Source organism: Diabrotica undecimpunctata, chromosome 10 (assembly GCF_040954645.1).
Source record: "Diabrotica undecimpunctata isolate CICGRU chromosome 10, icDiaUnde3, whole genome shotgun sequence".
Lineage (NCBI taxonomy): Eukaryota > Metazoa > Arthropoda > Insecta > Coleoptera > Chrysomelidae > Diabrotica > Diabrotica undecimpunctata.
Genome location: NC_092812.1, coordinates 72,998,234 through 73,022,021, shown reverse-complemented (window position 1 = coordinate 73,022,021; position 23,788 = coordinate 72,998,234). Strand labels below are relative to the sequence as shown.

General features: G+C 33.2%; 1 protein-coding gene across 4 annotated transcripts in view; it reads right to left on the bottom strand.

Annotated features, from left to right (window-relative positions):
- Window positions 1-23,788, bottom strand: part of Mef2 (myocyte enhancer factor 2) — a 333,366-nt gene that overhangs the window by 241,869 nt on the left and 67,709 nt on the right. For all 4 annotated transcript variants that reach the window (XM_072546699.1, XM_072546696.1, XM_072546702.1 and 1 more), the window contains one exon: window positions 5,336-5,373. The gene's annotated coding sequence lies outside the window, so the exon portion shown is untranslated. The remainder of the gene's footprint in view (window positions 1-5,335; window positions 5,374-23,788) is intronic.

The following is a 23,788-nucleotide window of genomic DNA, read 5'->3' as shown; positions in this document are numbered from 1 at the left end:
TTATTATTGAATACAGCTGTTTTTATATGATATATTCATTTATAATTTATTACAGATATGAGCTATTACGAAAAACAGCAGAATAGGTTAAAAAAAAAAATAATGGAAGAAGTGATGACGGACAGTGACGAAGCTGCCTATGACCAGCCCGATGCTGAACCATCAGATCATGAGGAAGTAGATCTGGAAGAAAGCGAATCTGAACAAGATATTTCTGATAGGTATGAAGGCGATATTCCAGGGAGCAACAGATTATCGTACATTGGAAAGAATGGGGTAAAACACTGGAGAAAATGCTCATCAGTTCCTAAGACTATAAGAACCAGAGCACATAACACTATAAACATTTTTCCTTCTCCAAAACAAATTACCAGGCATTGGAAAGGGATTAGAGAAAGATGGAAATACTTTATCGATGATGGTATGATTAATTTGATTGATTACATTACAAATCAATATATCGAGTCTATTCGCCAAAATTTTTTCCGACCCCGAGATGCTGCACCTTCAAATGCGATTGAGATTCGTGCCATACTGGAGCTGCTGTACTTGGCCGGAGTTTATCACGCAAACCGTCTGAACGTTGAAAATACGTGACAACCGATGGGTTAGGTATAGAGTTATTTCGTCTTAGCATGTCTTTAAAGCGATGTAGATTTCTCCTAAAATGTTTACATTTTGACGACATGAATTCTCGTGATGAAAGAAGATCACTAGATAAGCACCTATACGAACTTTTTTTGATAAGTTTGTAACTAATTGTCAAAACAATTACAGTAATTCTGAATATTTTTGATGAAATGCTACCAGGATTTAAAATATATGATTTATCTAATGCACCTTCATATTATACAAACCAAATGAAAGTGTATGTTGGACAGCAGTCAGAAGGACCCAGAAGATTTCAACTAGTCCCAAAGATGTCGTCTTACAGCTTATTGATAATATTCGAACATCTAATAGTAATTTGATGATTGACAATTGGCTTACGTCAATCCCTTTGGTTGAAGAATTGATGCAGAAACCTAACAGCCTGATTGTAATAGGAACAGTCCAAAAGAACAAACCTGAATTACCAATAAAGTTTACCAAACCTACAGCACGACCAACTAATAGCAGCCTAATGTTTGCCTTTAGACCTAAATGCACCCTGGTGTCAGAATATCTTCTAAATGTGCCTATCTTCTAGAGATGTTGGTGACCACATTGACTCATCTTATTCTATTCACAGCAGCTCAAAATAGATCAGTTGACGTTAGACCAGTCCACTTCCTAAGATTGGCCAGCCAGGATATACGTCTACGTCCAGGGCCTCTCTTACCCACAATATTGCCTTGTAGAATCAACTGTCAGAATATAACCGTACACAATGTGGTGTTAATGTTATAGACAAACTTTGTGCTAGTTACAGTTGCTTAAGACATACTCGAAGATTGTCAATGATTATTTTTTATACTATTTTAAATGTAGCAGGGATTAATTCAGAAGTAATATATTGTTTCAATAATCCAAATAAATATATTTTGAGACGAAAATATTTCAGAGAGCTGGCAAATGCATTTACATCCTGATTTACAGGCACAAAAATCTTTAGGTTCGATTAAGAGATATATATATGGCACTGTGGACGCTGTTCAACCTGCTCCTCCAAGGAATAATATACCTGGAAGATGCACTTATTGTGAGTAGAAAAACAACCGAAAAACAAAATACGCTTGGTTCATATGCCATAAATACATGTGTTTGGAACACATTACAGTTATTTGTCGATCTTGTCATGAAAATTCCCAACCCTACTTGTCAAGACTACGAATGACTTTCGATATTTTGCCCATCTACGCAGAGAACAGACAGAGAAAGTATTCACTAAGACAATTTTGGCCAAGAAACGGGCATTAAGAATGTGTACGTGGAATGCACAAAGCATCACAAATAAATAAACATAAGATGGATATTATAACATTATCTTCGTCTTCTTAGGCTTTTTCCCATTATGAGTTAGCTGTTTTTATCTTCCACAGCACTCTATTCTCCCAGTCACCTTCTCTGGAGTCTGTATCTATTATAGCATTTCCTACGCATGTTTTCTATCTTGTAGCAGGTCTTTATCACCTAGGTCTATAACCACCTGTGCTTTGGCATTCTTTGCGCATGCCCTTACCACTTCAGGGCTCGGTTTTCCAACTTTTTTGTAATTGAACATTCTACTTCCATTCTGTTCCATATTTCTACTACTCTTATTCTATCCACTCTGCTGATTTGTAGGCATCTTCTCATAAAGTCCAGTTCAACTTTTCTTATTTTATTTCGTATTGATGGTGTCATTGGCTACATTTCCGCTCAATGTAGGGTAATATTCATCACTATTCTCTCGAAGATCCTTTTTTTGTTATCTTTGGTTAGAATGTTATTCCATATCACTCTATGGAGTGCTTCCGTGGCTTGTTTTCCCTGGACTATTTTCATTTTTATATCTTTCATACAAGTACCATCTCGGGTTATCATTGACCCTAAATCTTAAAAGTCTTACAACTAGAGATGTACCGGATCGGGTACCTGGCCAATCCGGCCGGAACCGGAATTCCTACCGCTAACCGGACCGGACCACGGAAGTACGGCCGGTTCAGGATGTACCAGGAATAAAGAAGTATTCCAACCGCTTAATGTTATTATGTTCGCATAATGCAATATGTATCGACGCAAAATTTAACGGTCATTATATCGAAGAAGCAGATAACACCGTAGCAGATCGAAATGATTGTAATCTATTCAACCCAAACGAAAGACCAACTACCATTGAAGAGGTTGCCCAAGCCATTAAAAAGCTTAAAAATAATAAAGCACCAGGAACTGATCAAATTTGTAGTGAGTTCTACAAGAATGGTGGCGACGCCCTGCTACAAGCACTGCATAAACTTTTACTTCTTGTCTGGCAAAATGATAACATGCCTTGTGAATGGTCTCAACTCGTTATACGCGTGATGTTACATAAAAAAAGCTATCAGCTCCAGTGTGACAACTACAGAGGTATAACCCTGTGAACAACTGCTTACAAAATGCTAGCAAATATTCTCTATGAAAGGCTACAAGTTTACACAGTTTGCATAGTTGGAAAATACCAGGCCTGATTTACTCCAGAAAAATCAACAATTGACCAGATTCATTCAATAAGACAGATCCTCGAGAAAACATTAGAATTTAACATTGAAACACATCACCTATTCGTAGACTTCAAGGCCCCATACGACAGTGTCAAGAGAACAGTACTATACCAATCAATGCGTGAGGTTGGTATACCAGAAAAACTTATCCGATTAACGAGAATGACAATGTCTAACTTAAAAGCCAGCGTTAGGATACAGGGAGAAAAGTCTCGATCCTTTGAGGTAAAAGATGGACTCAGATAAGGGGATGCTCTGGCTTGCCTCCTATTTAACATTGCATTGGAAAAGGCAGTCCGAGACACACGCATTAGAGACGGCAGTACTATTTACAAAAGATCGATACAAATCTTAGCATACGCTGATGACATTGACATAATCGAGCGTAACAAGCGAGATATTGAGCAATATTTCCTAGAATTAGAAACGGCGGCGAAACAGGCCGTCCAGTCATCAACGAAGACAAAACCAAGTACATCTTGATTACTAAGGATCCTATAGCAAATGAGGGTCGCGAAACAGTATTTGGAAGTCATATATTTTAACGTGTTGACAGCTTCACATACCTTGGCTCGAAATGGCTTACTACCAATAAAACAAGCGAAGAAATTAAAAGACAAATAAATTTTACAAATAGGGACTATGGACTCCAAAAACAGTTCCACTCAAGAAATATCCAACGAAAAACTACAGGATAAAATATTTCTGGAAATATTCGAGCGTAAGATACTCCGCAAAATATTTGGAGCTATAAACTATCAGGGGCAGTGGCGCAAAAGGTTTAATTTCGAATTATACCAACTCTTTTATACCGAACACATAATACGAATGCCTGACAACATGATTGCTAAAAAGCTAACGACAGGAACACCTATAGGAAGAAGCAGACCGCAAATTAGGCGGTTAAATGGAGTTGAGGCCGACTTAGGGATACTAGAGATCAGAAGATGGCAACACGTTGCCAGAAACCGAACAGAATAGCGACTAATCTTAGAGCAGGCCAGGATCCACAGAGGATTGTGGAGCCAAAGATGATGGTGATGATGATATTATGTTGGGGAAAAAATTTGAAAGAAGCTTTGCGTTGTGATAAATTTACAGAAAGTCATACCGGACTTGCAATAGGTGACAAAATGACAACATTGACAAAGAGATAAGCCATTGAGAAACAAAAAATTCTAAATGGAAGGGGTCAGAAACCATTGCCCACGATGTAGCCTAAACAATTTTTAAACTGTTTATCCTCTCTAATGTTCGTTATTTGTATATTGTATTTAGTGTATTTAAATGTCTATGACATTCGTTAATGTGCTGGATAGCCAAAAATTTTTGAAGAAATGCCCCTGAAGATGCCTGAGAGCGAAAGTACTTCGACAAGATTTAATAAAAGAACTGTGCTCGATATCTGCCGTTTATTTGAAAAATTGATATATTTGAGCATTCAACCATATCTTATTTTATTGCTTTTTTATTCAAGCATTCGCTCCATATGTTCTCGTTTAATTATTAATTGTTCCATAATTATTTTCAAATTTAAAAAAGCATGAAAAAAACAATGTTTTATTCAATAACGCATAATTTGGAAACGAATCGAGGTATTAACACGAATGGAAAAACCATGTATGGGGAATGAACCAAGCGTGCATACAGAATAGTTTTGAGTGACATTCAAATCTGTATTTCACCACAGGGTGTTTTAAGCCTAGATGCTCGAAACATAATTTTTGTTTTTCCTTCTATAACGTGTATAAATTCGGTCTTTTTCGGAAATTTGAATGTGAATTTATCGGAGATGGTTTTTGTGCTACTTGTCCAAAGAATTAAATTGCATTTGACACATCCCATTCAAAATAATCTCTTTATTTCTCTGATTTGATTACTTTTATCTATCTTGATCACTTTTTTTGTAGATATTCTTGCACGTCTTCTACATTAGTCGTCATTTTTATGTACTTTTGTTTCATTTTAGCTCTTTCTTGGTTGTTGTTATCAGATGTATCTCATCAGAGAACTTATGATCGTTGGAATAATAAAGGAAATAATTACATCTACCAAGAGAACACATTCAGATTCCTGCAAATGCAAATGGAAACAGTCCATGCAATATAGAGTGTAAGTTAGTAGGCAAAAAACATAATAGTCAGAACAAAATATTTTGCAAAATATTTACTTACCCCTGATACTATTTATCTAGAGAAACCGATTTATTCATCTGAAACATAAAAAGACAAAAATTTAGAACAATATTAGCTTATTTTCTATGTTATGTAACATGTATTACCAACTGTAACTTAACCAACGAAGCTCAGTGTTTGCATTGCAGTTACGTAATAAAAACTAGAACTAGAATACCGGAGAGAAATGACAAATCACAAAGACGCTATTTGAATTTGCTGTTACGTGGATACGATATGACTAACAATTTTACCAAAACAAAGGTGTTAGTTACCATTTAGAAAACGGGACTTAAATCATTAAAACTTTCTTGAATTTTCGGCTATAATCCTATTTTTAAATGTGAGTAAAAAAATAGTATTAAATTGTAAACACGATTTTAAGGGAATATTTGACACACAGGGCAAAGCTAAATTAAATAGTCGGAAAGACATAATGCAACTACATAAAAGCATAGTTATCTATATAATGTTGTAAGATATTTATGTCTGAAGGTTGAGGTCATCATCATTATCGTTAGGTCGGCAATACTTTTTCAGAACCCAATGCAAGCAAGTCTTTGCACGTTAATGTAAGAATAGAACCTTTTTGCCGCACCTTTAACCACTATACTGATTCAGATGTAAATGTTGGTTCTAGCAACATGATATTAATACAATATATATAATATGTCTGATTTTAAACCCACATTTTCCATGAGTGCGTGTAGCTTTATGGGATTAAAGTAGTCACCCCCCTCTTAGTTATTCGTTATATCTGCTGATTATAAGTATTACACAAATTACTTTACTTCACTTACCAGATTCACATTTGTACCATTCATTTTTAGAAGACCTAATCTCTCTAAATTCCTCGAACTTCCGTGGACTTATTCCCTACAAATCCATTGTGTAATTACAGTCATAGTTTGTTGCATTCTATCTCTGTGTCATATTTGCCATTGTACCAAGGCGTCACCACCATTCTTGTACAGCTCACTACAAATTTGATAAGTCCCTGGTGCTTTAGTATTTTTAAGCTTTTTAATGGCTTGGGCAACCTCTTCAGTGGTAGGTGGTCTTTCGTATGGATTGAATGGATTCCAATCATTTCGATCTGCTACGGTGTTATCTGCTTCTTCACAAGAAAGCAGATAATACTTCCCCTGCAGACAGCGTCTGGCAATAAAGAGATAAAAATAAGGGAACGAGAAAAAGGAGATCATCCTAGAATGCATTTTTGAAGAGTACGGTTTTCAAAAATGGGAAGCATTGAATTCCAAAGTTAATAGATTTAAAATAAAAAGTTGTGAATAAAAGTGTTTGTTCTACGTGACCTGGATGAGATTGAAAATAGCTGAATTGGAGATGCACTGAAAGTTATTTGCTTTTTTTATTTGACGTGGTTCGAGAATTTTATGATCCTGATTTTTAGCCGAAGGAGGCTTTTTTTATCAAAGGCCAGGAATTGACTGTTTTTCATCGAGAAGTTGGTTTTTATTTTATGTAGAAAAGACCTTTTTATACAAAAGTACTTCGGATACTTCTTCGATTTGGTTACAAAGTCAGTTTTCCATGGAAAAGTATAGTTTTTTTTAACAAGGAAACCATTACTAATAGTTTATTGTAGTCACTTTGAAAATCAATTATTATTATTATTTAATATAATCATCCGGGAGGGACAGAAAAAGCTTTACTAATTTTATTGTTATTGGTAAGGATCATCAGATCGCAGTAGCCCTAGCGTTCGCTTCACCTGGAATAGCTGCAACTTTATTATAAGACGGACGAACTGCACATTCTGTCTTGAAATTACCATTGAACATACAAATTAATGAAACATCAGCTTGCAACATCGCCAAAAATATCGCAATGGCGAATATTTTACAGATATGCAAATTATTCGTTTGGGATGAATGTACGGTGGCCCACAAGAGGTGATTATAGGCACTGAATAGAACTGAAAGATATTCGTGACAATAAAAAGATTTTTGGTGGAGCCATGATTCTATGTTCCGACTCTTCCCCAATCAACTGCTACGACGAATTGAGAACTAATATATGAGTGTTTTTAAAAAAATATTAAGTGCAATTGTGTTTTCGAAGCAGTTGTTAGACATCTGAAATGGTAAAGTCGCTTTTGACACCTCGAATGGATTTATCACATTGCCCACATATTTCTGCTACTTCACAGACTTGAAAGAGGAGCTTATTCAGCGTGTTTTCCGGATAACTCGCAACACTGGTTAAAACCACAATTGGCTGAGTGAACGAGCAATATTGATGGCAAAAAATAAAGATGTCGATGATCTTAATGTGACGATTCAGAATTTTCTTCAAGAAAAGTTGTTTTTGTTTAAATCAGTTTATACAGTTATAAACTAGGATGATGTAGTCAACTATCTTACAGAGTTTTTGAATTCATTGGAATTGCCTGTGCTCTCACCTAACAATTTACAATTAAAAGTAGGTCATTATGCTACGTAAGTTTAATCAACCTCGACTGTGCAATCAAACGAGACTGACTGTGAAAACGCGAATGAATAATCATTGAGGCAACGATCATCAAGAAAAATACAAAGGGAAGGATGTCTTGATCCCGTGTATACCGATGATTCCAACACACTTACCATTTGATTGTAAGCGTCTTCAATTGCCAGTGCGTTTGGCTTTTGAAATCACAATAAACAAATCGTAAGACAAATAAACTCTTTTCAATCACAAATACTACTATGACGAACTTATTAGGAGACCATTAATTTGCAACCCGTTTGGGAGTATCGCTTAAGTAAGGTATCAGTTTCTACGAATAGTCAAAAACCCAAGTTGTAGCATGTATAAATTTCTTATAGCCATCGAATATTCAATGTATAAAATTTATTTGATACGCCCCTGGGCTATGTATAAAATTCCGTTGAGTTTCTGTTTATATTGTGACGTAAGCGTCTGGACACATCGAAGAAAAATTCCACTGCAATTTCAACTGCGTAGTAAAAACATGGTCATATTTTACGTCTTAGTTTTGCAATTTTCAAAGCTAAAGAATGCTCAAGATCAGATATCCTGAGAAGCGTTGAAAAGAATTCCGATTGGCTAGTCCCTTTGACTGATAGAAGGGGTGAGAGGAAACGGAGGAAGCCGGTACACAGAGACTGAAGCAAGGTCAAATTCAGGTGGGAAGAAGATTTTAAAGAGAGAAGACGCCGCGTGGGTGGCCTGAAGGAACTGGCAAATTTTGTTTGTAAAAATGTGAACTATACTCAAAAGTGTTAGTTTTTGTCTGAGTAATCACTGTTTTGTTTCGTGCTGTGTCTCACCTGAGGAATTTGTAAGACGGATGTCCACATGGCTCCAAGCAGGAGCTTGTGTAATTTAAAAGCCAGCTTTGAAGACTTCATAATCCAGTGCCCAGCTTCCATCCTCATTTTGTTGTCCCTGGTCATTTCAGACCATTTTTGCGGCTTGTGAGACGCATTCGTTTGTTTTGCAGTGAAGAAAAGCTTACCTTTCCACCCAGCAGGAAGATTCTTGTAAGCGGCGAACATTTTAAATAGCTTAGGAACCTTCTTGTGTTGTTTTGTTCAGGAAATCCATGTAAGTACCTTTTTGATTTTCTTCCTTTGTAGTTGCCTCTTTTCAGTCCCCTTTTATTCACTTATCTAAGATCCAGCTCTCCAATCAAATCAAGAGTAGCCGTTCGCAAACATTCCGGTTTGTTTTGCTTACCCTATCTCGAGCTCAGTAACTTCTGTCCCCAATTTTCTGTCCCCCTATAAGTAATACCCTATGTGGTAGGCAATATAACCGCTACAAACTACAGGTTATGAGGGATTCCATAAATTTTAATATCTAAGCTTATGCTAATCTCTCAGGATCACTGATTAGAACTACATTAACTTCTAGGTAATAACTAATCTCACTGTAACAAATAATTTTGCAGGTAAATATAAAATAAAAAATGTGTTTAAAAAATCTAAATCTTTTAATAACCTTGTTAACATGGAACTAGTTTTAATGTTGAGCAAAAAGGTAAAATTGCTAGGCAAACAAACATTTCCGCGTAAAATGTGCAGTACACATGAATTATATCAAAAGAATTTACTGTTAATAACTTCTTATTAAGACTGTAAAAAAAAGGATTTTTTTAAATCAATTTAAAAATTACTTATTTCATATATTCATTACTATAGCAATTTAGTTTCATATTTCTTATGCAGTACAGTAGAGTAGACATCGGCTGTCGAGTGTCTAGCGATAATGCAAAACAGTGACACATTCCTGAAATACGGTATAAGCTGAATTATAATAATACATGACAACGTAGAATCCAATGACTGGAACCGCCATGAAGAAAGCCATTTCAATGCCAAAAAATTCGAAAACTTGATATATTGCAAGATAAGTTTGAATTGGTTCACGAAAACTGCACAAAATTTTCGCCTATTTGCTATTCATGTAGCCGCGAAAAACTACAATTAAAAACAACAAAAAGACTAGAAAATTAAGGAAATAGTAAGCATGAGAAGATGAATACCTAAGTAATTTATTTTAATTTTGTTTTACAATTTTCTTTGGAAATGAATATACCTTTGATAAAATTAAAACGTTCTATTTTATTAAATACAATACTAACCAAAATACGGCACGGCGCTCCAATTTGACATGGTGATTTCCCTGAAACGATAGTGATAGAGGAACAAAAAAGACGTAAATTGGTTTTTAACAAGTGATGGAAGTAGAATATTTGGGAATTCGATTATTTAGACGGAAAAGTGGAGGAAAAATACGAAAACAAGAGCAGTGGGGTGTCTACACGACATTGTATGAACAAAAAATACTTTACAACTGAAACAAAACTAAAAGTATAACTTTAAAATATGAATTTCACGAGAATAAACTACAATTTTAATTGAAATACGCTTATATTATAATAAATTTAACGCTTAAAATATAACGATTTCCAAGATGAAAGTCGAAACGCTAAATATAACGTATTTTCAATCAAAATTATGGTTTATTCCAAGTAAATATTGTAGATAACAGAAAAGCTACAAAAAATAGTTTCAGAACCATATAAAGGCCAATAGTGACATACACTGCGGAAACAAGGCCAGATATGACCAAAACACAAAGATGATTGGGATAACTGAAACGAAAATTTAACGAAAGATAAATCAAACGCTGGCATTCAGAAAAAGAAGCGAGGGAGTGAGGAGAAATAGAAATGTGGGATAAAACAATTAAACCAGTGAACCAAAAACAAGAAAATAAAATGAAATCAACATAAAGACAGAACGACCCGTAAATGGGAGAGGCCGATCACGTAAAATGGTATGATGATGTCTCTAGAATCAAGTGCAAGTTTACTTCATATTAGATCAAAGAAGAAGAAAAGACGCAGGTATTGGATACATCCTATAGTAAATTAATGAAAAAATAAAGGAATGTTTTACACGTTAGTTAAAGAAATTAAAAATGGCCCAAAAAAGCATCTTCCGAAATAAAACTGTGGGTAACCTTTTCCCAAGCATGTTTTTTTCTTTTAGCGCATATCCCAAATTGCTGGCCGTGTGTAAATTTCGGTAATTAATTTATTGATGTCTATAGCTTCCATAATATATACAAAATTTGGCAAACACAAAAGTAATCAAATAAAAGCGTTGCAAAACAGTCACACGTCTGTGTTGAAGCACAAGATATCTATTACTGATGTGCCGCAAGAAGTCATAAAACCGCCGACGGCGCATGGTACTCAGCATAGGCCGCGCGGCGGCCGACGCGGCGAGCTGACAAACGACGGCTCGTCTGTGTTGCACAACAGAAGTACCATAGACGAGAGACTGCTTTCAACGCCGCTGCGGCAGCATGCGCGGTGCACTCCGCCCTGTCTGTGTTTAACCTAACTTATACAAGGCAGATACAATATACATAAAAAAGGGTAAAGTATCTACTTCGCATGCTATGTTACACTACAGTATCCCCAGTCAAGGAAGAAAAAAGCTGAAAAAATCTTATAGAGATATTTGAAGGTTTTAAAAGGTATATGAGAGGCAGCTGATGAAAAATCTGTAAAAGCGTACAGCTGATTTTGCTTTGTTTTTTTTAAACAATCTTAAAAAGTGAAAAAAAAATTTTTGTCTATAAAACGTTTCTTATACATTCTAGAGAAAAATGGTTCAAATAAAAGTTGTATATCATAAAAAGTTCTTTATTTGAGAGTTTCCAAATTAAAATACATAAATAATTGACCGAGATTATTGCAAAAATCCCTTATTTTGTAGTAATTTATAAATGTTAATAGCTTATAAGTTATTCAATATGTTTATCCCAGAGAGCGATTATTTAAACAATTGTTATTGCCAAACAGTCACTCTAGAGTTATTTTGTGAATCGCAATCGATTCTTTGAGGCTTCACTTTTAAGTTTATTTAAAAAAACTTTAACATTTTATTAAATTTGTTATTAAAACACATTTTGAAAAAGGCCTGACTTTTTAACTTCTAAAAATTTATAATAACTTTGATATTTTTTCTATCACACGGTTGTAATTAGTCTCAATGAAAAGCTTGAAAAACACACTTTCCAAAAAAACTGTACCTTCTATAACTAATAACAAAAAACAGGCCCAGATATTGCAGCGGACCGTTCTCCTCTCCACATTTCCTTGGCGGTATTTTACGAGTACCATCACTTGTATCAGATTATAACTTTTTAGTTCTTCACTAGTATGGCATCTATTAAATTGGATCATAAAATCTAGATCTTTATTTACCATATGTTCAAGTAGCAGGTCTTAATGTTAATAAAAAATGGAAATATGGTTTTAGGCAAAAAATTGCTATCTTGTTTCCTTTTGGTCATAGAAAGTTCTTTTTTTTAAGTGTGTTTTTTCACCAGCTTTTTACTTAGCCTACTTACAAGCGCGTGACAAAAAAAATGGCAAAAGTTATTATAAAGGTTTATAAGCTAAACAGTCAGCCCTTTTTCAAACTGTTTTTTAATATCAAATCTAATAAAATCTTAACGTTTTTTTAATATACCTTAAAAATGAAGCCTCAAAGCATCGATTGCGATTTACAAAATACGTCTAGAGTGATTGTTTGGGCAAAAACAGTTATTTAAATAATCGCCTTTATAGAGCGAATATTTAAACAACATTAGTAGAGCATTATAGATAATTGCTCTCCGGGAAAAGAAAATTGGATAGCTTATAAACTATTTAGTCGATCTGTTCGTGATCGAAATTTAGTACACTTTAATAACTCATTAAATGTCACGATTTTGATTAGTTATATTACATATCATTATGCAAAAATAAAGTTATTAACGTTTATTAATTACAGATATCTTGTAAATTGCAATCGATTGTTTGTGAATTAAATCTTATACAGGTATTTGAAAGTTCTAAAATCTATATGAAGGGTAGCTGATCAGAAATCCGTGAAGACGTACGGTTGGTTTTGCTTTGTTTTTTTTTGTTTAAACTTAAAAAGTGAAAAAAATACTTTTTACCTATTAAACGTCTCTTATACATTTTAGAGTAAAATTGTTCAAATCAAAGTTGTAGACTAGAAAAAGTTATGTAATTTTGAGAGTATCTAAATTAAAATACATATACAATTGACCGAGATAACTGCAAAAAAATATTATTTTACAGTAATTCACAAATGTTAATAACTTTGTTTTTTGCATAACGACACGTAATATAGCTACTTGAAATTGTGGCTATTGTTTGAAAAAGTGTCTTTTTAGGTTATAAACATTTATAATACCTTTGACATTTTTTAAAGCAGACGCTTATAAGTAGGCTCAACGAAAACTTGGTGAAAAATCACACTTTATAAAACAAACAGAAACTTTATAACCAATAGGAACCAATTTAGCATTTAATTCTCACAATCATATTTCCATTGTGTATTAACATTAAGAGCTGCAAATTGAACGGATTCTAAATGAAGATCTTAATTTTATTATCCAAATTATATATGACATATACAGTGAAATGATACTGCTCGTAAAATACCGCAGAAACGTAGAGGGACAAACTGTCCAAGCTCCATTTTCTTTAGATGGAACTTCTAATTGAAGCGCGCTGACAAAATTTGCAATATCTCGGCTTCTATGGTACGTTGGCCCTTCATTTTTTTAACTGAGGGAGCTCAACATAATAATGAGAATTGTTCTATTTTCACCTCTCGGAAAATTCAAGAAAAATTAATTAATTAAATTTTTCCTAAAAAAGTGATTGGATTTTACTATTACTTCGTAAATAATATTGAAATTTTATTGATAAGTGTATATTATTTATATAAATATATAATAATAATTAGATCTAGGTAACATCTAGAAAATTGATCAAAAAAATTTATATTTTCGTTTATACCTAATCTGTTCAATATTTAGCTCTTAATGTTAATGAGCAACGAAAACATGATTTTAAGAAAAACAAATGCTATCTTGTTTCCTATTGGTCGTAGAAGGTTCAGTGTTTCTAGAACGTATGTTTTTTTCACCAGCTTTCATTGAGCCTACTTACAAGCATGTGACATAAAAAATGTGAAATTTATTATAAATGTTTGGAAGCTAAAATTCCAAAAAAAATATAAAACAAATTTAATAAAATTTTAAATTTAAAAAAATTAAACCTTAAATAGTCGATTGCGATTTACAAAATATCTCTAAACTCTAGAGTGACTGTTTGGACAAGAACAGTTATTTAAATAATCGCTCTCCTGGAGAAACAAACTAAATAACTTATAACTCTTTGGTCGATGTGTTTGAAATTTAGCACACTTTATTGACTCATTAACTGCATCAATTTTGAGTAGTTTTACAAGTCTTTTGTAAAAAATAAAGTTATTAACATTTATAAAGTACAGCAAAAATAAGGGTTTTTTGCAACTATCTTCTACAATTTTTAATAAACCCAGAATTCTAAGAAAAATTTTATAGACAAAAAATTATTTTGTCACTTTTGGAGATTTAAAAAAAAAACAAAGCAAAATCAGCTGTACGTCTTCACGGATTTTTCATCAGCTACCCCTCATATACCTTTTAGAACCTTCAAATATCTGTATAAGAATTTTACGTGACATCAATGATTTTTTCACGGATAGACTGGTGTAAAGTTACTTTATACAATAAGACCGTATTGTTGCGATACCTAATTCGACTACGCCGCTGATGTCTAGAGTTTTCGAACCAATCAAGAAGACTACCGATGTACAATAATATTGAACATGGCAGAACAATTAGAACATCGGGAAATTCCCTGTTCTGGCAAGCGTCACAATTTATAGGTTTTTTTCTTTAATTGGCATTTTTACACAACGTCTCACTTGTTTGCCAGTTCACCCATGCGGCTGCAACTCATCTATTTTTTAGATAGACATAATATCAATACGCTACTCACGTAGTAATTGTTACAATAATCTGTGGTCTTTTTATTGTTTCACAAATATAAGCTTCAAATGATCAATATATCGGCATGAAGCATTTAATAGCAATTAATAGTGAGATGAAATTAACCATACATAGACTTGCATTTTTTTTTTCGTTTTTTACTGCACAACATTCAGTGCCGTATATCATTGCTTATCTTATATTATACACGTCTTATGCCTTTTAGTTTTACTGGAATCTTGCCTTGAAAGAACACACCACTGGCCTCCTTGCATTTCATCCATACCGTCCTAACTCTAGATTTTAAATATGTTCTTTTTCTCCTACTAAGTTCCTTTTTCTCTAAGCTCTTGTCTCTGTTCGAGTGTTTGTTCTAATTCTCTTTTAGTATACATTAAATACCAATAAATATATCGTAAAAATTTTTATCTTATCCTAACATGAAAGATTTTCATCTACAAGTCTTTTCCATTCCTCTCTATTTCTCGCTCTTTGTTTGACCTATTGCCATCACAGGTTAATTCTTTCATGATATCATTGTTACAGTTCTTCTCCAGCTATTATCCGGTTTTTTCTTCTTCTTGTGACTGCTGTTTTCTCTTTTTTTGTTCTCCATAGTTCCGCGTTTGTTATTTTATCAGGTCAATATATTTTTAGGGTACGTCAAGGGTGCATTTTATCCCCCCATTATTTAATGTATATGCCGAACATATAATTAGAGATTCTCTTGAAGATCGCCCTGAAGGTGCCAGAGCCAATGGAATCATCATTAACAATATAAGATATGCCGATGACACCGTAGTATTAGCAGAAACAGAAGACCAACTAAAAATATTGATGAACATATTATCAGAAGAAAGTTACAGGCTGGAATTGGACATTAACTTTTCCAAAACCAAAATTCTGGTATTCCACAAAAACCCCCATGAACAAGTTACACCTAACATACAAATAAATGGTATCGCCCTTCAGAGTTCCCAAAGCTTCATATCCTTGGCCAAAGAACTAAATAGTCAACTAGACCACTCAAAAGAAATTAGAAGACGCATTGAAATAGCAAGATCTGGTTTCATGAATATGCGTAAAATGCTCTGTAACCCTAAGCTATTAGTCTCAATAAGATTGAGAACACTAAAGTGTTATGTGTGGTCTCTATTACTATATGGCTGTGAGACCTGGACATTAAAACAGTATGACGTCAACAAATTAAATTCATTTGAAATGTGGATGTACCGCCGAATGCTAAGAATAAGCTGGACCAGCAGAACTACGAATGAAGAAGTACTGAGAGCAATGAACACACGCCCTCATCTGGTCAATACTATCAAAATTAGAAAGACGTCATATCTAGGACACATACTGCGCCATAGGGAATTTGGGAAGCTCCAGGTAATATTAGAAGGCAAGATTGAAGGTAAAAGGTGCATAGGACGAAAAAAATAATCTTGGCTACGAAACATCAGAGATTGGACCCACACAAAAGGAAATGAATTAATTCATCAAGCCCAGAACAGAGAGAAATTTGCCATATTGATCGCCAACCTCAACAGAGAAGGCACTTAGAAGGAGGAGGATATTTTTAGGATCTTTCTAAACGATTTATTTAAAAAGTTTGTAATTTTTTGGTACTTGTTTCTTCCTGTCTCCAAGATTCTGCGCTATGCAATAATATACTCTTAATATAGCTGTTCAATATTTTTATTTTGGTTAATACTAATATATGGCGTTGATTTTCTTTAAGGAGTTATACATATGTTGTGCCTTTAGTATTCTTTTTTCTACATCTGATTTACTATTTTACTGATTTACGCCTCTTTTCCATGATTGATCCCAGATATCTAAAGTTATATACTTCCCCTATTTGTCTTCCATTTATTTTAATTTTAGTTTGTTGGCTGTTGTTTTAATAGAGTTTCGTTTTTTCTGTATTTATCTTAACCCTTAATTAGTATGGCGGGGTCAATTTTGACCCCAATCAAACTGTTTATTTAATTCTACGAAAGATGAGAGGGCGCGGTAACGTCTACTCGCCTAACAGCTATTCCCCTATGACACCGAGTACATCGCTTACGTGTAGTAGTCGCCTTTAACCTTCTACTTAGTTAGGTGTTAGACGTTGGTCGGGTCAAATTTGACCCCGCCATACCTTAAGTTCGGTGTTCAGTTTTTAAAGAATAATGGCCAATTTAAAAGATAAAAACAAACCTATAACACAGCAGGAGTTTGGAGGAGATTGCTGAATACTTTTTTGACAGTGATTATGATATTTCTAACGCCAAAGCAATTAGTACATACTGATCATGATATTGATAGTTATTCTGAACTTAGTGATAATGACCAAGGTAATACTGTGAAGAATTATTAAATACTGGTCAGTGATTTAAGTCGTGTGGACGAAAATGTCACATTCTTCTTCTTGATGTGCCTATCCGTTACGAATGTTGGCGATCATCATGGCAATCTTTATCTTATCGGCAGCAGCGCGGAAAAGCTGCACAGATGTTGTATTAAACCAGATTCTGAGGTTCTTTAACCAAGATGTTCCTCTTCTTCCTGGACCTCGTTTTCCAAATATTTTTCCTTGCAGGGTGGCTTAAAGGAGAGCATACCTGGATTCATTTCGCATAATATGTTCGAAGAATTGTAACTTTCGAGATTTGATGGTGGTCAGTACCTCTCGGTTCTTATTCATTCTTCTGAGAACCTCCTCATTTGTGACTCTGTCACTCCACGGGATCTTAAGTATTCTCCGATATAGCCACATCTCAAATGGTTCCAGTTTTCTGCACATACTCACATACTGCACATACAATTATCACATACTCACTGAGAACTCATTTGTTGTTGAATACCCACCAGAAATCCTGTCAATGTACCCTATAATACGTTTTCTGAAGATCAATGAATAATATGAGCGTTTGTTTCTTTATTTTAATATTTTTCCTACAATCCTTTTTGTAAAACTATTAAGATCAGAACATACAATTTCAAGTGTATGTACATATCAGGAAAAACCCATAATCAGTGGCGTTTCATGAAGACATCTTAAATGTATTATCTACATCGAAAATTGATAAATTTTTTTGAGAAATGTATTCAAAATAATAAAAATAGGTAGATAACAACGTTTTTTAAAATAATTTGTTTAGATAAATAATTCTCAAATGACAAATATACCGATTGTTAGTAAAAACTATTTTATTATAGTCTTAAGTAGGGCTCTTGTATATTTTGGAAAGATTAATAAATAGCTGAATGAATATGAAAATTACTTTGTGTTTGGGATTTAAAATTATCGTTATTGTACCTAGCATCTTTGACACAAATATTATCCCAGTCAATGAAGAAGAAAAAACTGAAAAAATCTTATACAGATATTTCAAGGTTCTAAAAGGTATCTGAAAAGTAGCTGATAAAAAAGTTGTAGATCATAAACAGTTCTTTATTTTGAGAGTTTACAAAATAAAATACATAAACAATTGACCAAGATAATTATAAAAAGCACTTATTTTTGTAGTAATTTATAAATGTTAGTAACTTTGTTTTTTGCGTTAACACGTGTAATATAACTAGTTAAAATTGTGGCAGTTAATTATTAAAGTATCCCAAATTTCAAATAGATCGACCCAATACTTTGTAAGTTATTCAATTTGTTTTTCCCGGAGAGCGATTATTTAACCAACTGTGATTACTCAAACAGTCACTCTAGAGGTATTTTGTAAATAGCAATTGATTCTTTGAGGCTTCGTTTTCAAGGTATATTAAAAAAACTTAAGATTTTATTAAATTTATTATTGTCATACACTATGTAGGCTCAATGAAAAGCTGGTAAAAAACACACTTCAAAAAAAACAGAATCTTGTATGACTAATAGGAAACCAGATAGCATTTTTTTCTTAAAACCATATTTCCATTGTTTTTTAACATTAAGAGCTGAAACTTAAACAAATTGAAGCAGAAGATCCAAATTTTATGATAGAACTTATAGGTGGCATATACAGTGAAGAAAAAATTATAACCCGTTATAATAATGGTACTCGTAAAACACCGACACGGAAAAGTGGAGGGGAGAACTGTCCGCTGTAATATTTCAGCTTGTTTCTTGTTATAGGTCATAGAAGGTTCTGTTTTTTTGGAAAGTGTGGTTTGCACAAGATTTTCATTGAGCCTACTTACAACAATATGACATAAAAAAATATCAAAGGGATTATAAATGTTTAGAAGCTAAAAGTCAGCCCTTTTTCGAACTGTTTTGTAAAAACAAATTTAATACAAGTTTTTTTAAAAAACCTTATAAATGAAGCCTGATACAATCGATTGCGATTTACAAAATTTCTCTAGAGTGACTGTACAATTGCTTAAATAATCGATCTGCTGAATAAACAAATTGAATAACTTTTAAAGTAGTTGGTCAATCTGTTTGAAATTTGGCAATTTTCTCTAGAATATATAAGATATTTTTTATACACAAAAAACTATGTTTTTTTTTACTTTTTAAGATTGTTAAAAAAAAAAACAAAACAAAATCAGCTGTTCGTCTTCACATATTTTTCATCAGCTACCCCTCACCCCTCATATTATTAATGTATAGCACTTAAAAAAACGAATACACAGTTTTGAAGTGGATATTTTTTTGGGATTCATCCAACTTAATAGGATTTCGTCTGCGCTGATTTGTATTTGGGTCATTTAAAATATTTGCCAGTTTTTTTTCGCACAATACGTTCAACTATAGCCACTAGAAATCTTGTTAAAAAAAGCTACTAACAGCTTTCGTTGAAGATATTGTTTTTTTAGTCCATCATAGTACCTTCCAGATAATTTGTTTTTCCTTTCGTGAGTCGGATGTCCTGTACTTGTACCATTTGTTATATCCATTTTTATTCAGTGAAAAACAGGTAAAACATACACTGCCGATCGTCTAACTTAATATTGTGTCTTTTTATGGATTAAGAAATTATTAAGAAAGCATTATTAATAATTAAAAGTTAGAAAGTAGGCAAATGAATATCATAAGAAACAGTTTTTTTACCATATTTTCATTTCGCGACTAAGTAGTTTTTGGCCCTGTATTTGGTGCATTGTTGAACGTCTCCTTTGTTTTTGTACAAAGATACTAAGATAGTGAGTGCTTCTCCATTCTTCTTCCATTTGTCCCACTTCATAATTCTATTACACAAACCTATTGGCCAACTTCTTCCTGTCTCTCTCCAGGAATATCATCTGTTTAACTACTTTACCTCTTTATTTTTTGACGTGCTTGAGCAACTTCCTCATTTGTCATCTTGGTAATCATTTCTGTTAAAGTAAACTAGCGCCAATTTGGTGCAAGAGCGTCTTTTCGACTGTGCAAAAACAATTCCTAAAATAATCACATAAAATATGGTAAACTATATTGCCCTTTATACATTTCGTATATACAACGAAGTTTGGCAACGTTGAAATATTTATACTTCAACTGCCAAACGTACAAATTTTCTTCTGTTTAAACTAAAACTTTTTCAGTGTTTTACGGGAAAGTTGGGTAAGTTATTAACTAGAGAATCGTAGAAAAACTGTATTTCTTAAAACTTATCTTAAGTGAATATTTTAGTAGCAGAGACGCACTTCCCCCGAAAAATGTACTGGTATACCATTTTTCAAAGTAAAAACGTTGCACGTCACAATTTATATAAAGTGACGTCACTTATATTTCAAATTTCCAGAATGTCAACTCAAATTTTCCTAACACAGCTAATAATACGAAACCCATACGGAACTGCTCGATCTTTCATAGGCGTCAACATGGTATATTAATCAGAAAAATGTAATGATCATTATATTCGGAATTTTAGAATTATATTGATTAAATAACCAAAAACATTTGTTATTATTAATAATATAAATTTTATGAAATAACTCTTTAAGTCTAATATTCCACAAAATAATAATTTTAATTAAATAGATTAGACAATTGTACGCAACTGATACTGAAATACTTCCAATTTTAATGACAGTTCAGCGTGTGGCAAACTTGTATAAAGTGTTGCCGCTTTTTTAGAGTAAGAATTTTGTTTATGTTTTGATTTCTTACACAATTTGACAATAATATATTATATATGAATAAATTGTATTTATAAATACATATTAAATTTAGATTAATAGCTTCAAAAATCAATTATTGTTGTGTATTGTGATTGTGCTATGCCAAAACAACTAAATAGTCTGTAGAAAGCTGATAAGCTTTCATATAAGATAGATAACTTTGAACAAGAAATAATGGCGGGACGTTTTTACTATTAATGCTCTAAAAGAGGTAAGTTTAAAATTTAGAATATATAATTTTGTATTAAAATGTTTTCTTATGTACTCGTATTTTAGTGTGTTGCAGTAGCCTTGAAACTAAGTGTATTTACTGTTAATATAACCGTTTGACAAATAGTTGACATTTGAAAAATTCCTCACTAACTATTCTGATGTTTTGGCAACGCTGTGGAGTTCTGATGTCGTAAATCTTGAATGACGTGCAATTATTATTTATATGAAAAATTCTATAGAGAGAAAGTGCACTATTATCATTATTGTAAGTGCGCACTTGCCAGCGCACGTGCGCAGTCATTTAATGTGAGTTTTTTTTGGTACACGATTATAAGAAAAGACACATAAGGGTTTATGATGAAATATCAGGACAGATTTCCACTGGTAAAGCGTCTTTATTGTATCATATTCCTAAATTAGAATCCTTTAAGAGATCACGTAACTAGAAGAAGCGGGAAAAAAGTTGCTGATTTGGAGGACCAACTGATCTACTATCAGAAGATGAAAAAAAGATCGCAGATTGTCTAATAACTATGGAAAAATGGGGTTTCGCTCTATCCCGAAAGGAAGTATTATCAAAGGTGGAATAATTATGTTAAACTAAATAAAATGACGACTCAGTTTAAGGACAAGTGGCCAGGACCAGATTGGTTTATTAAATTTCGAAAGGGAAATATACTGTCCATCAAGAAAACTCAAACGGTTGAAGTAGAAAGGCAAAAAGTTCTAGATCATTTTGTAATGTAAAGACGTTTATGATGAATCTCCCGTCCCTGAATTAGATCCAGAAAAGCACCTGTTATCCTATGCGGCAACGAAAAATGGGGGCATGTAACTCAAAGATTTCCGGAATTACTTATTTACCTAAAATATTAGGTAAAAATGGAAAAGTTAAAAAATTTAATTTATGCAGATTCTATTGTTGGGTGTGTATCGAAAACAAGAAATATTAATTGGATGGATGTCGTAGAAACTGGGAACTCTGTATGTTTGTTTGAAATATTAAAAGATCATTGGTTAAAAATACAAAAGGGAAGGAGAAGATGTAAGTTTGATGGGATTTTGAAAGTGGAGAAAAAGACAGTCTGTTCCTGTTCGTAACAAAAATAACATCATCTAAAGAAAAAAGAGATTGAATACAGATGAATTTGAACGGTAGAAGAAAATTTACGTGTGCATTTAAAAGTAAATTTTGTTTTTGAATTTTGAAAGTGTTTGAAAAAGTGGTAGTAGTGGTAATTCCATATATGCTGACTGGTAGAAGTGCAGAAGTTAATGTTAACAGCATTTGTAAGATCCAATAAATTATCATTGCATCGGGAGAAACTTAGGTTACTAGAATTTAGTATTCAAAAGGGGATAGGAATTTTGGTTAGGACGTGAGATTGAGATTCGTTTTTTGGGAGCAGAGCCAAGGAAGGCGAATTGACCAGAGAGTATTCGGGTCAATTTTAGAATTGAAAGTTAATCGGTTTATTAAAATTTGAGAACAATATTACACAGATATAAAGTGTTGAAATGGAACACAAAATAATTAAATTTATAAAGCGGTTTGTTTTTATAAGTTATGTAAAGTAGTATAGGTCATTTATTAGTAAAGCGAATTACTTTTTGGCTGTGCAATTTTCAATGTTGTATTTTGGATGTGAATAATTTGAGATTCGTTATTAAAAAATGATTATGATCTAGAAGGTGAAGTGTGTAGGTAGAATATGGTTTTCCCATTATTGAAAGCTCTTTTATGTTCTGCTATACGTTTGTCAAAAGTTCTACTAGTTTGACCGATGTAAGTTTTTGGGCAATCGCCACATTTACGTTTGTATATACAACTGTGTAAGTGCTTTTTATTTTGGCTTTTGTTGATTTTAATATATTTTCCTAAGTTGTTGTTTCTTCTAAATCTAAACGCTGGTGTTATTTCGTTCTTTTTTATGTGTTTGGCATATACAGGCAAGATATCAACAAAAATGGCTAAACACAAATAAAAGGATAGTAGCTGATATCCTATTCTTTTATTCTCCAACCGCTGACCAAGAACCCTCCACTATGTTAGTGAACATTTAGTATATACATATTATATATATATATATATATATATATATATATATATATATATATATATAATTATTCATATTTACTGTAAGGACCCTCGTGAGGTACCTAAATAATATTCCCATCGTGCACTACCTGCTTTGTAATATTACAAGATTATTTGATAATAGAGCACCGATGAAAGCATAATATTAGATGACAAAGGAGAGAGATTACACCGGATCAAATATATAGAAATGGGAATTATTGTGGGTCGATACACCTATCTACAGTATACAGAAGACGGAGAAAAGTAGAGAGTTATTTACATGAAAATAGATTTTAAAATTTAGGTATACTCGAAATTACAAAAATTGTTATTGGTTGTTAATCGATTTTCATATATTGTGTTTATACAGGGTACCCGGACGAAAGCGAAACAGAGGCATTATCAGGAACTGCAACATTTTTGAAAAACCCAGCGACACGTTCTAAGTCAGGATACCCAACATGTTTAAAGGCAATAAGGGTCAATTAAGACATCGTTTTAAAGCTCTTGCGATCCCCTATACTCCTTTAAGTTCTATCTTCTATCGAAAGTTAGAAACCATCATGATAATGCTTGTTGACCGCCGCTCTTAATAGATCTGCACTACTGCACTCAAACCATTTCCTCAGGTTCTTAAGCCAGGACATTCATGTCTTCCCACCCATCGCTTTCCTAGAATTTTGCCTGGGGTAATG